The sequence below is a fragment of the Cricetulus griseus genome, unplaced genomic scaffold (assembly GCF_003668045.3).
Source record: "Cricetulus griseus strain 17A/GY unplaced genomic scaffold, alternate assembly CriGri-PICRH-1.0 unplaced_scaffold_7, whole genome shotgun sequence".
Lineage (NCBI taxonomy): Eukaryota > Metazoa > Chordata > Mammalia > Rodentia > Cricetidae > Cricetulus > Cricetulus griseus.
Window position 1 is genome coordinate 902257 of NW_023277410.1, and position 18052 is coordinate 920308.

General features: G+C 39.1%; 1 pseudogene; it reads right to left on the reverse strand.

Moving 5' to 3' along the window:
- Positions 1-14958: 14958 nt before the first annotated feature.
- LOC100753758 lies at positions 14959-16141 on the reverse strand (annotated as a pseudogene).
- Between the last annotated feature and the right edge of the window lie 1911 nt (positions 16142-18052).

Sequence of the window (18052 nt, forward strand, 5' to 3'; positions counted from 1 at the left end):
TCTGATATGTAATTTTGGACTTCTTTAAGATTGTCCCAACAGTGAGAAAAGTCAAAATAGATTAACCTCCCAAAATAGCAACATTCCCAAGCCAAAGTCCAGAAAAATCATACCTCTCCGAATTTACCACCCTGCAGTTCTGAATCCGCCTCGTTAGAGGGGTCTCTGAGGTGCTGGAGATGTTAAGCTTCCCGGGTTTCGGCACCATATGTCCCGCGCCCGCTCTGTATTCCTCGCCAGCAATAAATACACGCAGGACACTCGGATCCTTCTGCAGACAAGCTTTAATGCATTAGACTGAGCAGAGACTAAGCAGAGACTAAGCAGAGACTGAGCAGAGACATTGAACTAAGAAAACCATCCCTATATAAAAGGCTGACCAGCCGCCTGGGGCGTATTACCCTATGAATGGCTTTAGCTCCTCAGGCTAAAATGAGCCACGGGATAGGCAGAGATCAAAGGAATGGAGATTACCCAGCGCCTGTGAAGTAATTCACACCTTGGTGTCTTCAGGCAGCATTATAATGCAGGAACCGGCTTCCTACATGTATGCTTATTCACTCAGCAAGAGGGTAGATGACCGTCATTTAGCATGACTGATTCAGATACGCATCACTCACTCAGCAAGGGCGAGACAGACATCTATTTGTCTGTCAGCATGGATAACCATGCTTGAGGGGACTGTCCTGCTTCCACAGCAGCAAAGGCCTGTACCAACATAGCAGCTTGGGATTTTTGCGACTTCCTGATCCTGCATAGGCACCACAGGCAAACAAAAATGGCTAACAACATCATGGAAAACATAACCCCTACTCCAACCCATTCCTTAACTAAACTAAAGGCTTGCTTAAGGGTAGTTAAGAGGGTATTAACAGTGGGCAGGTTCAGGCGTGTAGCATTCACAGCAATAATCTGTTGTGTCAGGGTGTCTGTCAAGTTCTCTAACTGTTGACTCCAATTACCCTGAAGGTAGGCACTCAGTTGCCAACTCAGGTTGCTGTTTTCTGTGAAAATTGGCCATCCTGGAGGTGATACACAAAGAAGAAAAAAATGAATGCATCCTACGGAAGTTAAGGTTATTAATCATCCACCTGTTCCTGCAACAGGTCCACTCTTTGGTTCACAGTTAGAATGCCAGCTTTTAAGTGGCCATCAATAGATCTCAAGGTAGTTAATGTTGTAGCTGTTTTTTCCACAATGTCATTGACTGTCTCAGCTGATTGGACCTGAGCAGCCATGGCAACTGCGGCAGTCATAGCCGCTGCTGCAGAAAGGGTAATGGCAGTAACCAATGCTGCAGTTATGCCAAAATCACGTTTGGTTCTCATGATTTCCATAATGGGAAATGTTCCTGTACCACTTTGACCTGAATAGGAACATACGTAGGAATCCTCATCACTGCTGCTGTATTAGCAGAACCATTCCAACATTGACTAGCAATGCAGGAGATATCAGTCGAATTGCACGAGATCACTTCTTTGGTAGCATCAGAAGCATTAGAGAGCAGAAAGAAAAAGGGAGCTTTTAAGCATAACAGGCTAGCTGGAACAGTGAGATTATTCAAAGTTTTATGTATTGATAGATTCTTAAGAGAAGGTCCCTTGTCATCCCTTGTACCAGAAACATTAAGAAGTCTTACGTAGAGATTCTGGAGAACCGCAAAAGGTTCAAGAGAAGTAAATGTTCCACGCTCATTGGAGAGTTCCCATTGAAACCGTGGACAGGTATGTTTACTCCCTGTTCTTTGGGAACCTCCCTGAGTTAGGTTATACTGGTACTTGCCAAGAGGGGGAGTAAATTCAAAACCTGGAGCTATCTGCTTAAGTTTGTGGTCCGGACTCTGACAAGGCGTCCAATGAGGAGGATAGCCTCGATTGGGTACACAATAAGGCAAGACTTGTCGAGCAGTGGAGTTCTCTTGCCTAAAGTGTGAATTTGAGGGTAGGAGCCCCTCCATCAGCATCAGAAATGTAGTGATATTTACATCTTTGGTCCCATTTGTACCAGTGCCAGAGCCAGAACTAGCGCCTGTACCAAACTGAGTCAGGGCTTCAGTGAGCATAGCACTCGAGATCTGGTTATTAGTAAGGGGATCAAGCCAATTGCCAACAGAACCATTCTTCAACCAAATGCATGGGTTAGAAATATTAATAAGGGAGAAACAGAATGCTCCATTGAGAGAAATATTAGTGGCTGAATACTGAGCAGTGTCAAGGTCTAAATTGACACAAGGCAAGCCCAATTCACAACTAGTAGAAAAGAAAACAGGCAAAACTTTAGATGTGCTATGAACAGGCAAGGGAATTGACCATGCTTTCGCTATGGCCCAGAGGATTTGTTCTCTGGCCTGGATCAGCCACGGTGTTGTCAAGGTCAGCAGCAGGATCTATATCGGAGGCTTCATCTTGTTTGTTGCACCTCCTCGTTAGTATCTCTGGAATCCACACCAGGTCTTGCTGATCTTGAGGGAAAACACAAACAGAACCTCTCGCCCATGCTAACACTGGGTCCGGTCCATGCCATAGACCAGTAAGGATATCTTTCCATTTTACGTAGCCCTTCTGAGCAGGTGCCTGAGTCTGGTGCCTATCGGCAGCAGAAAGGCCTTGAGAATCCAAATTTAAAAAATTCAGAGTAAAGAGAGCCAAGGATAGTTGTTCCTTTGGTGTTCTACCATGGCCTATTCCCCCTTTTTGTTTTAATAAACATTCTTTCAATGTGCGATGGGCTCTTTCAACTATTCCTTGTCCTTGGGGATTATAAGGCAGGCCATGGTTTAATTGGACTTCCATCTGTTTACAGAAGGAGGTAAAAGATTGAGCTGTATAAGCAGGACCATTGTCAGTCTTTAATTGCTGAGGTTTTCCCCAGGCAGCCTACGCCTCAAGGCAATGTCCAATGACATTGCGAGCCTTTTCCCCACTCATAGGGGTGGCATGGATAATGCATGAACAGGTATCCACAGACACATGGATATATTTAAGAGTTCCAAATCCTGAAAAATGAGTTACATCCATTTGCCAGATCTTCAAGGGCAATAACCCTCTGGGATTGACCCCCAGGCTAGGGGGGTGCAAAAAGGTTATACACTGTTGACAATTCAATACTATCTGTCTAGCTTCTGCTCGAGATAGCTGAAACCTTTGCTGTAAATTTTTTGCAGATACATGGAATTGTTTGTGAAATTGCTGTGCTCGCTCCATAGAGGAAGTGAAAAATACATATTCCCCTCTAGTACAGAGATCTATGATCTCATTGCCTTTTTTTAGAGGTCCAGGAAAGTTGGTATGAGCCCTAATATGCTGTATAAAAATTTTCTGATCGCGATACCAGGTCAACTTTTGCAACTCGTGTAAGATTTTGCAAACTGTACTATTAGGTTTGATAGGTCCTGCAACATCCAGGGCCTTAACTGCATTCACAACATATGCCGAATCAGAAATCAGATTAAAGGAGAACGGGCAATTTCTAAACACTTCAAGACCAATTTTACATTCTGGGGGAAGCCAAGCTGATATTGAAATTGCACTGGATCTTGATGCTCTATCATATAGGCTCCACAGCCCGTCTTGGATCCATCAGTGAAAATGTTTGTGGCTCCAGCAATAGGAGCTGCTGCAGTCATTTTAGGAAAAATGACTGGATTTTCTTTAAAAAATGACATTAGAGGGTGTTTTGGATAATGATTATCTATTTCTCCTGAAAATCCACATCGAAGAATGGCCCAATCATCCACAGTTCCACTAAGTATCTTAACTTGTTGAGCAGTATAAGGGATTATGATCTTAATTGGTAGTCTCCCAAAATATTGAATGCATTGCTGTATCCCATTTTGAGCCAAGTCAGCAACCACTGCAGGATAGTATTCAATAGTTTTTCCTGTGAAGGATTTAGAATAAATCCATAGTAACGGACCATCTTGCCACAGCAAAGCTGTAGGCTGGGAGAATGTTGGAAGCACACACAAAAGAATATCCACATTTTCTATTAACTGTTTAAGGCTGGCATTTTGTAATTCTGTCTCCACTTTCTTTAAAGCTTCTCTGGCGTCAGCAGTTAAATGCCTATGTGAATCTAGTGCTGAATCACCATTGAGAATATTATACAATGGTTTCAACTCATAATTAGGTAATTTTAAATAACACCTTATCCAATTTATATCTCCCAACAACTTTTGAAAATCATTAAGAGTTTTAAATTATCTTTTCTAATCTCTATCTTTTGTGGAATAATTGTATGAGGGAGAATCTTAGCCCCTAGATAGTTAACAACAGTGTCCTTTTGTACCTTTTCTGAGGCTATGACTAAATTATGCATCTCAAGCAATTTTACCAATTTTGTATATGCCTTATTGAGCGTTTTATCATCTTTAGCAGCCAATAAAATATCAACCATATAATGAACACATCTAATCTTTGGAAAGTCCACTCTCAAAGGAGAAATTGCTTCTGCTACAAACAACTGACACATAGTAGGACTATTGGCCATCTCCTGTGTCAACACTATCCATTCATTCCTTAGATCAGGTTGTTTATGATTACAACAGGGCAGCATAAATGCAAAACGCCATGAATCCTTGGCACACAAAGGTATGGAAAAGCAACAGTCTTTAATATCTATAGAGATGATAGGCCACCATGCAGGTAAAGAAGTTAAAAGTGGAAGATCACGTTGTACAGGGCCCATAATTTGCAACTGTTGATTAATAGCTCTAAGATCGTGAAGCAGTCTCCATTTACCAGATTTTTTCTTAATGACAAAAATAGGAGTATTCCATGGAGATATAGAGGCTTTTATATGCCGCCGATCTAGCTGCTCCTGCACTAGAGTCTTAGCAGCTTCCAGTTTTTCAGAGGAAAGTGTCCACTGAGGAAACCATACCGGCTCCTCTGTTTTCCAGGTGATAGGAATACCTCCCTCATCGGCCCCTAGGAAAAACCCAGACCTAGATTTTTTGGTCTCGGTTGTGGAATAATAGGACTGGTACGACCCTGCAGATGTTTCCCGAGGCCTCGGCCTGGGACATATCCCATTCGTTTCATGATACCTTGAGATGTTTCTGATTATTCATGTTTGAGTTTAAAACCCATATCCTTTAACAAATCTCTTCCCCATAGTGAAATTGGTAAGTCTAACACATAAGGTTGCATGGTCCCTGAATGCCCTTCCTGATCTTTCAGGAGCCTTAGCATAGCCTAAACCTTGTAAATTTTGAGAAGAGACCTGTATAGGCCAGCCAGAGGGCCAATCTTTAGTGGCTATGATGCTCTTATCAGCTCCAGAATCTAGTAAGCCTAAGATTTTCTTACCATTCACTATTAACTCAAGGGTTGGACTTTGATCAAGGTCTAAAGCTAGGAGAGTTAAGTTTGATCCAGTGGAACCAAAGTTCCCCTCTCTTCTCTCTATGGCTTGTGCTGGAAACTTGTCATGCAAACTTGGCAAAAGCAGTAGCTGTGCTATCCTGTCTCCAGGAGAAATGGCTGTAATCCCTCTAGGAGATTCTACCATGATCTTTACTACACCCATGTAATCAGGATCTATAACTCCAGGATGTACTCGTAAACCTTTCAATGCTGCAGATGATCTTCCTATAAGCAAGCCTACTGTGCCAGGCTCAAGGGATCCCTTAAAATCAGTGTCAACAAGCTGGACCCCCATTCTGGGAGTTAATAAGAGTCTGGTGGTGGAGCATAAGTCCAGCCCCGCGGAGCCTGTAGTGGCTCTCCTCGGTCCCTCGGATGACGAAGAGAGGGCCAGGTTTCAGGACTCTGTTCCTGGTTCTGATCCTCCATGGCCCCATATATTTGTGGGCCCTGGGGTCTCGGCCCCCATCTTCCGTATTTTGGATGGGCTCCTCCATACCCCTGAACAAGAGGCTGTCCACTGATATCTTTTGCTGATCTACAATCCTTAGCCCAATGATTTCCTTTTCTACATCTAGGACATAAGCCAGGTTGCTTAGGGCGCGGAGCAGAGTTATTGACTTTAGTGTTTCCTCCCTCGGGGCATTGCTTTCTCAAATGCCCTTGCTTGCCGAATTTAAAGCAAGCTCCTGAACTTCCGCCTTTCTTAGTTAATTGCATCACAGCAGCTGCTAGGCCAGCATTAGTCAGCAGACAACCTAACTCCCTACAGACTTTCATCCAGACTTCAAGGCCTTTACCCTTATATGGAGTTATTGCAGCCCGACACTCCTTTGTACACTGTTCATAAATTAGCTGTTTGATCAAAGGCATAGCAGCATCTGGATCCCCAAACACTCTTCCTGCAGCTTCTACCATTCTTGCCACAATGTCTGAAAAGGGTTCCATAGGACCTTGTAATATCTTTGTAAGATTTCCACTGACCTCACCTTTGTTAGGCAGAGACCTCCAAGCCCTAACGGCTATTTGATTAATCTGATCATACACTTGAGAAGGATATCCTGTCTGTTGCTGTGCAAAACGTCCTTGGCCAAGAAGCATGTCCACATCCCAATATTGATCACCAGCTTCACGATTAATCGCACCTTGATCATTGGCAAACTCAGTTTGGAAAGCTGTCCAATCCAAATATTGTCCTGGTGATAAGCAAGCTCTTACCAAATTTGTCCAATCACTGGGTGTCATACAGAAGCGACTGAGTGCTTCTACCTGGGCAATTGTAAAAGCTGCCATCACCCCATAGGTGCGTACGGATTCTATCAGAGCTTTGACTACTTTAAAGTCAATTGGTTCATGATATCTCTGTTGGTTACCATCTGTAAAAACTGGATAAGCCAGTGGTCGAGTAACCCGAAACTCAGTACAAACCGTATGCCACACTTACAGACAGAAGGTGGAGCAACCAGGACCTCCTACTTCCTCTTTCCAGCAGTAGTGGGGAGGAGCGATAGGGCGGTGCCCTTGCTTTAGAGTCGTCATTTTAGGACATGGTTTTTCTGATACTTTTAAAGAATGTTTTTCCATGAGCTCAATAATCTCTTCCTCCTCTTCCTCCATGATGTCCTCATCCTCACATATATCCTCCTCTGATCCTGAATCCTCTCCTGGTTCCTTTAACTGATATAGTCTACATCTACCAATCACCTAACCCTACGTGGTGTGCCTGGATTGGTTGTCTCCAAGCAGAATTAAGAGGATACATGACCTTTCCCAAATTAGGAGTTGTTTACCACAGAGAGCACTCACCGTCGGGCTGGCGGAGGGCGGAAACCGGCGCCATCTTTTGGGTGCGGTATTCTGCAGCTCCCTACAGTATGCCATCTATAGTCTTTATCCCGTAGTTGATGGATGTTACCCACCCCATTGTGACAACTTTCCTACATCTCTGTCTACATAAATATTTATCATATATTGTCACTTATAATCCCATTCCACAAAATATATTTCTGACTCTGTATGCAGGGAACTAAATTTTCAACAACAGAAATTTAGCCTTGCTTCATTTGGTAGAAAAGGGAGAATAGGATATCTCCAAGTTACAGAGAAAAAAATGATACATCAATAATTACCTAAAGAGAGAAGAGATAGTCCCTGTAAGCTACGACTTCAGAGTTGTTTATGTATGGGGGATCACTTGAGTTACAAAAAGCATTTCCAGAGTAAAAAATGCAACTTCCTGTGTAACTTCCCCCTTCACAAAAATACACACACACACACACACACACACACACACACACACACACACACACAAACACACATGTCACAAAATTATATGTCAAGTTAAGGATGATGATATAAGTATACAAGGAATGTATTTTCAAAAGGTTTCAATTTAATTCACAATTGATTTAAAGAATTTCGAAAGGCTTTGTAGTGTACATTTAAAGTTTAAAATGACTTCAAACTCTGGTCTTGTTAATGACTAGTGTAGGACACATACCACATTTCTTAATAAGAATTCTCTTTTTTTTACTTAAAAATCATGCTTTCCTGTTTTAATGAAAACCAAGAAAGCTATCAAAAGAGTAAAACAGAATTAGGATTTGTAGGCCCCAATATAATCACCTGAACATAATTGCCATGTTGAAATTTTCAATAAAATATTCAAGCCAAGATTGTGGTACATCTCTTCAGTAATAACTATACATCATTTACTTTATTGACGATTACTACTTTTCACAAAGCAAACTCTGATTTTCCTATCCCTGATTATATACTCAAATTTCCAAAAAAAATCAATCATCTGGTTTCTCATATTTCTTGCACTTCAGTTTCAATAACATACAACTCAATGGGAACATTAATAATAAAAAAATATTATTTTCTAACTCACCAATATTAATACGATTCCATCATGTACTGAAACTGGATACATTTCTGTGTTCAATGAAGAAAATTTCAATGGTAATTCTATTATGCTTGAGAAAAAAATCAAGACTTTTACAAACAAATGATTTGTAATTACTAGCACTTTGCAGGAATTTGTCTCTGTTTCTTATAAAGAGCTTTTTCCAAGAATCTTTTTGCTCATCTTCCAACATGTAAGCATTACTAAGTTGGTAGTAATTATTGCAGTTTGGCCTAATATTAAAATCCTGGCTAAAAATATGCAGAATCAGAATCATGTGCTTTCAAAGACACATCGGCCAATGCATTTTATACTGGCACCATGAACTCCCTGGAAATTTGTCCCTTTACAACTCGGACTACCTTCATGGACTAAAGGGTTGTAGACCAATGAACAGTCCTCAACCTGGAGGGACATGAACTGATTGAAGTCCTATTACTTCCAAATTGCTTTAGCATTCTTGAAAAATCCAAGCAACTCTACTGTTTCTAACATGCTAGCTCATGTCACTTGATTTGTGAGGGAGCAGTCCTATAAGAAGCCACAAGATGAATTCAGAATTTAAATGTGGGAAGTCACAATTTAAGTATAAATGGCTTAGGTGCCTGTACAACTTACCAAAAGGGATGGTGACCAAAGTTTTTCTCAGAATTTCTATTACCTGTTCCTTCATAAAAGAGTCCGTGCTCCTCAGAACATCCCATCCTGTACCCCTACTCTTAACCACGCCAACACCTGAGACCCAATTCCCTTTCCCCATTCTGTGATTTCTTTATAGCCTCGGTCACTTTGGAAATTGTGGTCAATGTGTCTTCTAGTTTTTTCCTGGCATCGTGGTTTTTCATCCCTGTCTTTTTCACTATCAACCCCTTCATTATTTCAGACTTCTTTCTCTCTGTACCCTTCCAGATGCTTCTGTCTCTCATATCGACAGTAAACCTTCTCATGCTCATAACTAAGCATATACCTGTATCACGTTAGTTTTCTTAATCTTACTCATCAGTGTTTATTTCACACATAATTGGTGAAAACTGTGCCGAACATGTCAAGATCCATTAATGGAAAACCCTTTGATAATGAGATAGGGATGCTATTAAACCTACCAAATATATATTTGTGTAATTCTCGACTTTGTTAGAAATAAATTTTAAAATATTTTAAACTTTTTGTGTTTAAATGTTTACCTAGATGCATGTTTCCATAAAGCAAAATTTCTGGGTGCCAGTGTGGGCCAGATGCAGATATAGGAGCATCTGCAACTTGAGTTAAATTATAGGTGCTGGACATCAATACCAACCAATTTTAAAACAATGAGTCATCTTTCCATTAACTCAACAACTACAATTAGAATGGCTTAACCTCAAGGAAAGTTTGAGTAAAAGAAATTTGAATTTAAAGAAAAACACATTTAAATGTCATCAAGAAGCTTAAAGTTTGACCAGTGCATGAATTTTTGGGGTGTGTGTGTGTGATTGATTGCCTTTTTTTGAAAAGCATGGTATCTTTTTAGTCAACTATGTACTCCTAAATGTTTCTTTGTAGCAATACATTTCAGTTTTGTTCCATTTGTTTTCAAATGTATTAAAGTGGTGTCTACAAACAAACATGATTTTCTATGAATCCTCTCCTCAGATGGGTAAACTGCTGTTACACAAATTTTCTATTATCACTCAATATGCACTATAAAAGTGAATATTTGGACCTGCTGAAGGTGCTTCTTATCCAAAACTGTAGGACATATAGCTGCACACTATCTATTAGAAAGATCAGTGAGAAGAACATCAGAATGTAATCAGATGTTAAGGTCATATTTTCCCCCATAATTCCAGCAATTGAGCTGGATTATCAAACTTTGATGTGTTTTAATACAGATATTTGTAATTTCATTAATGTCATTGTTGGATTACACAGGACAGCTTCTTTCTATAAGTCCACTTACTTGCGCTGGACACATCAAGAGTCACTGCAGAAAAAGACAGCCTCTGGGCAAGAAGTGCTAATCTTTTTCATGAGGCATGGGAGAGTGCAGTATCCCAGACATCCATTCTATTATTATTATTATTATTATTATTATTATTATTATTATTATTATTATTATCATTATCAATATCATCATAATTATTTTAGTAGACTTAGCATTACTGCAGAGATTTTCTATATAGTCCTGAATTAAAAGAACTCTATTTCCAGAACAGTCTGGACTCACACTCAGAGATACACCTGCCTCTTCCTCTTAACTGTTGGGATTAAAGACATGCAGCCACTATGCCTATTCACTTTTCATTTTTGAACTAATCAACTTGCTGTGGCCTCTATCAATGGGTGCCAGAGTAGCTAGTATGCTTCACCTTAATGCAGAGAGTCCAAATTATTTATCTTCATTACCACTGCTGGAATGTCTTTTGCACTCTCCCATTAAACAGCCCAGTCAGAAAAAATAGGGGAATTGCCTTCACTCCACCTTGAAAAGGTTTTCGTGAGATCAGCCTAATGTTTTGCTGTGCTTATGTACCTGCTTCTAACAGTTTCTGGATGAAGTCTCTCTGATAACTACTACACTAGGCACCAATCTGTGAGTATAATTGAGTAATATTCGGCATCATTAGATCATTACCTTTAAAGTTTTCTTCTCCAGCTGCATTTGGTCCAATTCTATGTTTAGACAGTTCTTAGACTGTGCATTTCATGATGGCTGGATGATTTATCATTAATGTGGCCATTTTAAAAGATAATCTATTGGCTGGTTTCCAAAAGGCTGGATCCAATTCTAACTAACAACTGCGGAGACCTGAATTAATCTCCCATTTTCCTGGTATTTTTTTCCACTGTTAGAAATTTTTACTAATATGTCCATAAATTATTAATTGTTCTAAATAATGAAAATCCATAGTCAGATATAGAAGAAAATGCTAATATACGAGGGAATGAGGAAGCCATTGTCACACTTCACCTCTTTAGCATCTCAGCAGACAAGAGGGAGAGTTCCTATTTCTACCTGCTTATATCCAGTATTTACCCAGATACCTCACTTCTAGTATGTCAATGAAGACGTACTGATCTCTGTAGTTAGATAGTGTCAAGCTCCATTCTGACCATCAGACAGATTTCTTTGCAAAAAAAAAGATACCACCACATATGTTAGCCTAAATATAAGATTAAAATTGGGTGATACAGGTGTAAAATACATTGGGACAAATATTAGGAGTCCCACAATCTCATGAGGACTATGCAGAGAACAAGATTTTTAAATATCTCATACACTCTCAGAACTATTTAATTAGTTGTGTGATCAGCATATGTGTCATCTGTATAGTACATTTCTTGGTTTATTTTTAATGCATGCATCCAAGATTTGCAGTACATAGTAATAATAAAGTCTGTTCATTAATTTTGAAAAGATCCAGAATTTATACTTTCCTGTTGAAACAAAGCAAAACCTGTACCTCCAACACAACCTATTTTGTGTATTTCAATATGCTGTTAAAAACCTTTTATTTAGAGAGGTTGGTTTAATTTAGCATTTATGATTAAATGACTGAAAGTCAATGTCTTTCAGAAGCTATTGTCTTGTATATTACCATTTAAATATTCATTATCAATAAAGTACCATGCAGGATTCATTCACACTGTCTATTTTCTATCTGTATTAGGCTTCTACTTTTTATATTAATTTACTCTGCAAAGATTTGACTTTATTATTTTTAAACTATTCATTTTTTCTGGCTGTCCTTATCTACTTTCTACTTTCATTTATAAATGAACTGTTTTAATATATTTTAATGACATAAAGTTTGTTAGTTTATGCTGCATTATATTATATTAACTATCTATATTATACTATATTTGAGCCTGTTGCCATTGTCAAATATTTAAGTTATGTAAAATGAATTATTGCTGCATATTTTGAGTATATAAAGATGTGCTACAGATGTTTCACCTTGCCTATGCTAGGTACACAATTGATCTAAATAAAAGTGAATGGGCAATTGCTCAGCAGAAGTGGTCAAGGAGATGGTAGTAGACAGAAAGATAGGTAGGAGCAGAATTATTCTATTAGAGAGAGAAGAAGTGTGCATAGTAACATAGGGTAGAATGGGGGATTAAAAGAACAGGACACCCAGGGCCATCTAGTCATATATAGGAAAAGACACAGATTAGAACATACAGAAAGAAAAAAAATCCCAGAGGCAAAACATAGGTGAAGAGAAATGTGTGAATTTGTCTAAAGAAGAGATGCTAGCCAGAAATGAACAAAACATAAGGACAATGATTCATATCTAATAACATCTCCATGTCATGTTTAGCGAACTTGTTGGTTTCCCAAACTTGAATGCTTGGGTGGAGGCAGACTGAGCCACCCAGTGTCTGCCACCATTATTATCTTGGACTGGTACCAAGAGGAAGAGTTGAATGCCTATCCTTTTCCTGCCCATGTTTTCCTGTTTAAATCCCCTGAACTGCAACTCCCACTCATATCTAACCAAGGAATCATCCAGAGTGCCATATAATATGTGCCACAATTGACAACTTAAACCCACCTACACCTACCAGATTGAGCCTTGGACCCATAACCACGAGGAGAGGGAGAGGACCCTCCTGTTCCCACTGTAATAAGTGATGAGAAGATGGTAATATAAGAACACCGTTCAAACATAGGAAGATTCATATGATACCAGCAGAGTCTAGGGATTCTACACCAGCAAATTTCTGTCTTGTAGTCCTTTCCAGTGGTGAGAGTGGGCTGTTGAAAACTCCCATTTTAAGTGTTTGAGGTTTTATGTGTGGTTTGAGTTTTAATAATGTTTATTTTACAAATGTGGATGCCTTTGTGTTTGGTAAATAGTGTTCAGAATTAAGACTTAACCTGAATTGATTATTTCCTGTGATGAATATGAAATTATTTTATTCAACTCTCTTGATTAATTTTAATTAACAGAATACTGGCATACAATTTCTAGATTCTAGTGCTGGCAAGCTAGCCTTTTGTGTTTGAAAATGATCTTAAACTGTCATCTCTTTATCCCTTTAACCAGTGGGTGCAGGCGAGGTCTCTGCCCTTCTTAGTGGATATGAGACCAAGGCTCTCTCCAGGTAAAGATGGGTCCAAAATCAACTGTCAGCTGAGGCTGTATGGTTTGATCTGCCTTCAGTTCTCTGGGGCATTCAGTGGTGTGATGGGAATGTGGAAGGCAGGACAGGGGACTCCAACAGGGGAGGTTGGCAGCAGAAGGACTAGCAGTCCTATTTCTTTGTGGGTGCTGAATTGAAACAATGGCAGCAGATGCTTCATGGTTTGGTTTGCTTCCTTTTCTCTCTGGGGGATTTGGTGACAGGATGAATCAGGGGTCTTCATGTCAGGGGATTGCTACAAGGGAGTTGGGCAGAAGACCCTGCACTTGCAGGAATAATACTCTATATCCCATTACTTTAATTATATTATTTTGCATTTTTATCTTTAGTTTCTTGAATTCTTTGTATATTTCTGATTTAGCCCTCTGTCAGATATGGGGTTGCCAATGACTTTCTCCATTCTGCACCCTAACTTTTTGTTGCCTTACAAAATCTTCTTAGTTTCAGGGGTTCACATTTAGTGATTGTTGTTTTCAGTGTCTGGGCTACTAGTGTTATATTTAGGAAGTGGTGTCTTATACCAGAGTTTTCAAGGCAATTTCTTCTCACTTTTTGTTCTATGAAGCTCATTATGCCTGAATTTATATTGAGGTCTTTGTTGCATTTGGACTAGAGTTTTGTGCATTGAGGTAGATAAGAATCTATAAGAATTTTCTACATTAAATACCCAGTTGTGAGTGTACCAGTTTTGGAAAATGCTTTATGTTTTATATTTCATAACATTAGTTTCATTGTCAAAAATCAGGTGGTTCTAGGTGTGTAGATCAACATCGGCATCTTCAATTTGAATTCACTGTTCCACACTTCTTTTTTTGTGCAAATACCAAACATATTTCATTACTTTGACTTGATATTACATGAGTATATACCTACCAAGTCAGAGTACTGTAACTGAGGTTCATCTCACAAAACCAGAATCAGAAACGCGCCAAAACCATAATAGAAAGACCACCCATTTGTTTCACCACACAAAACCTAACCCAAAAACCTTAATTCTGAGCTTAATATTTCTCCAAAATGTTAACAGGACAAGCTTCAGGGTCCTTAAAAAGTGGCAGCATTTGACTGCTGAAAGCTAACACTACAGAGGAAATGCCCTAAAGGACCAGGGCTGCCCACCCATCCCTTACCACCCCCAACCAGAGTATATAAATGCTCATGTGAAAGTTTTTTCTTATGCTATCAAAGATATACCACCTACAGTGCTAAACTAAAACTAGCAGCATTAGAGCAATAAAGCAAAAATAGAAAGCCTACAGGAATGATCTTAATGCCTACTTAGAAAGAAAGAAAGCAGCAGAGACACTTTGTCCTCGGGTTATTTTTGTAGAGAAGTAGTTGCATTAAATAATCAGATTTACCCACATTAACAAGAATTAAACAATGCTTCTGCATGACAGAGAATAAAACTGGACCTTAACAGTCGAAGTGGACAGAGAGACCTCTTTCAGTGCTGGAGTTGAATGAGTTCAAATATTGGCAATAAAGAAAATTTTAAAAAAAAGAGGAAAAAGAAGACTACATCAGAGGCATGATGGGAACAATTCTGGCATTTTATTGAACAGGCACATTGAGTTTCTCCAGTACAAGTACACCCTTTTCTTGGTACTCTTGTCGAGTCATCCAAAAGTTGTCTTTGTCTTTCAAGATGTCTGCCAGGACTACACCACACAGAAACACCATGTGGTTTCTGCAGGGTGGATCTTCAATTCGGATCTTAAATTTAGATATTTTTTCCACCTCTCCCTTTAGAACTCGTTCTATGTAAAGCTGTTTAAGCTCTTGTTACAACCTTGATGGCAGGCCAGGATACATATTTGAGCCTCCAGAAAGCAAATGTGTTTGTAAAATTCAGATCTGGTATCAATGTCAGCTGCCTGGATTGTGGTAAAAAGCAATTCAGCAACACCAACTCCCTCAACAGTGATCAAGTGAGGCTGAAATAAAGCTTCTGGTTCATCAAATCTTTCTCCTCCAACTTTAATAATATGTCCAACTGGGAATGTATATGATTGAACTAACACTGTGGTCTCTAAGGCCAGCTTCTGTTCTTGCTCAATATTGTAAGCCATGTAACAAAGTTTTTCTTTAATCATACGAACTGTCTCAAAATCAGCAGAATGGTTGAAGGCATATCCCCGCAAATGCAGCAGCTTGATAAGATACATGGTAATATCCCTCCCAGCAATATTCAGCCTTCTTGTAATGTGAGGGAGAAGAAAACCTTCATACACTGGGCAAATATGAGTCACACCATCTCCAGAGTGTACTACTACACCAGTCAATAAAACTTGAACATACAAACTCAGAACTGCCTGGATGGCTACATACACACCAGAAACATGATAAGTTTCAAACATTACCTCTACAATCTTCTCCCTGTTTTTGGTTGGGTTCATAGGTGTTTCTGTGAGTCAAATTTTGCAGTCTCTGGTGTCTATATTGAGTTTCTCTGGTCCAAATGTATAATCCCACAAGTGTTTCATGTCATCCCAATTTTGTACTATGCAGTTCTCCATGGGGTAATTAACTTCAACATTGAGTGAAATTCACTTGCCTCATCACCAACCATAAGATCTTTGATTTCAATGTTTCCCACTTTGCTGGTTGATCTGATAATAGGTCTTCCAACCAAAGCTGGGAAGATGTGTTCTGGAAAGTTAGAGCCTGCATATCCACACTTCACAAACCCAGTGCCATTGTCGCAAGCCACCACCTTCCTGCCCTGGCTGTCCATGGTTCTGCTCAACTATTTTTCTAATTGAATAGAATGCAAGAAGTCCTGGGTTCAATCATAAGCACTGCCATAGATGTATTGGGTGTTGAGAACTGTTTGCCAACTGTAAGAATAAGTTGCAGAAATATGTGAATGACATACTTTGGTATTAACATAATTCTGGGTCACCCAGTTGTATCTGAGATCGTGCTTCAGAATATAAAAGCATAATATCATAAAGTTAAATACAATAGTCATAAGATCATTATTCTTTTGATTGATTATTGTTCAATTTTACTGAGAAATGTGTCATGTGATTCAGGATGGCCTTTGACTCTTGATCACAATTAACTGCTCTGCAATCTCATTGCTACCATCACAGGACTCTATCAACATGACTGATAAAATCAGTGTGTAAACATAGAAGTGGATACACACACACACACACACATACACACACACACACACACACACACACACACACACACAAGATACACAAACACACAATATTTTATTTTATGAGAGCCATACATAATAAGATTTCTCTATTTTTTACTTTAAAACCATCCTTCCATGTTTTAATGAATACCGAAAGAACTCTCAAGAGAGAAAAAAGAAATAGGATTTTTAGGTCCCAATATAATCACCTGAATACATTTCCAAAGTTGCAATTTGCAAGAAATTATTCAAGCTGATGATGAGGTGCATCTATTTATTATCTATTGAATGCTTCTCTTATGGAATTTGAAACATTTCACAAATTGAACCTTGACCACTCTTACCCTAAGTATACACAGGTAATTAACAGACACCAGCATGAAACTACCTAAGCAGAGAGCAGGATCTCAGAAATGACTGCCTCATCTGACACTATGAGTGGAAGGAGACTAGCAAGAATGTCTCTGTGTAGTGTAATGCCAGGAAAGGCTAGCCACATAACCTGATTGTGGAAATGAACACACTGGGGATCCAATGGAAGGTGGGGTTTCAATGAGTCTACCAGAACCAAGATAAATGAAAATTATGTGTTTATTAGGGAAGCACTTACATAAATAAAAGCTGAACTCTTTCTATTCTACAAGATGCTAACTCTGGCCTTCAGATGCTCTAACCTCAAACAGAGAGAGTAAGTGAGACCCTTTACCTTATAAGGGGTCACAACTCTGAACACCTGAAGGCATACACATATGATGTGGCCACCACCTGAAGTTCATTGAAAGCAAGATGGCACACATATTGTTGTCTATAGAATGTCCCTATCTCCTTCTGTGAAATTAAATAGTGCTATGTTAAAACTTACAACTTTTAAAAGAGTACTTGTAAGAACTAATGCAATGAATTCATACAATCAGTTTGTTTCTGTCTTTAGATCCCTTTAACTTAGATACAGAAAACGGCTATGTATTGTGGGGATGCTGTAGAGTGGTCAGGGGATGTAGAGTGACGGACATTCAGGTGGCAGGTGGCTGGTTTCGGTTTCGCTTTTTGCTTGCTGTACAGATTGCTGCTGTGCTGGCTGGCTAGGTAGCTCTGTAAGGCTTTTCACTATTAAATTCCCTTGTATTTTTATCTGGCTCTGTCTTGGTATTTTCCCACCTTAATGTAGGACTCCAATCTCCAGTGTATCATACAGAAACTTAAAATACCATTAGGTTAGAAGTAAGATTTCTCAAATCAAAAGAAAGAAAAGAGTTAAAGAGGCCTCAACTTTAGGTTCATAAAAATGGGTATACATATTTAGACTAAAAAGATTAAATAAAAACTATCTTGAAAAATTAAAACAATATGTAATGAGAAAGAGAAAAAATTTTGAAAGTCCAAAACACGTTTCTCACAAAGGAAACAATAATAATACTAGAAGGAATAAATTTCACTACAACAGAATGCAACTGAAAGAGATTGACAATAAATAATTAAACACATAACAAATTG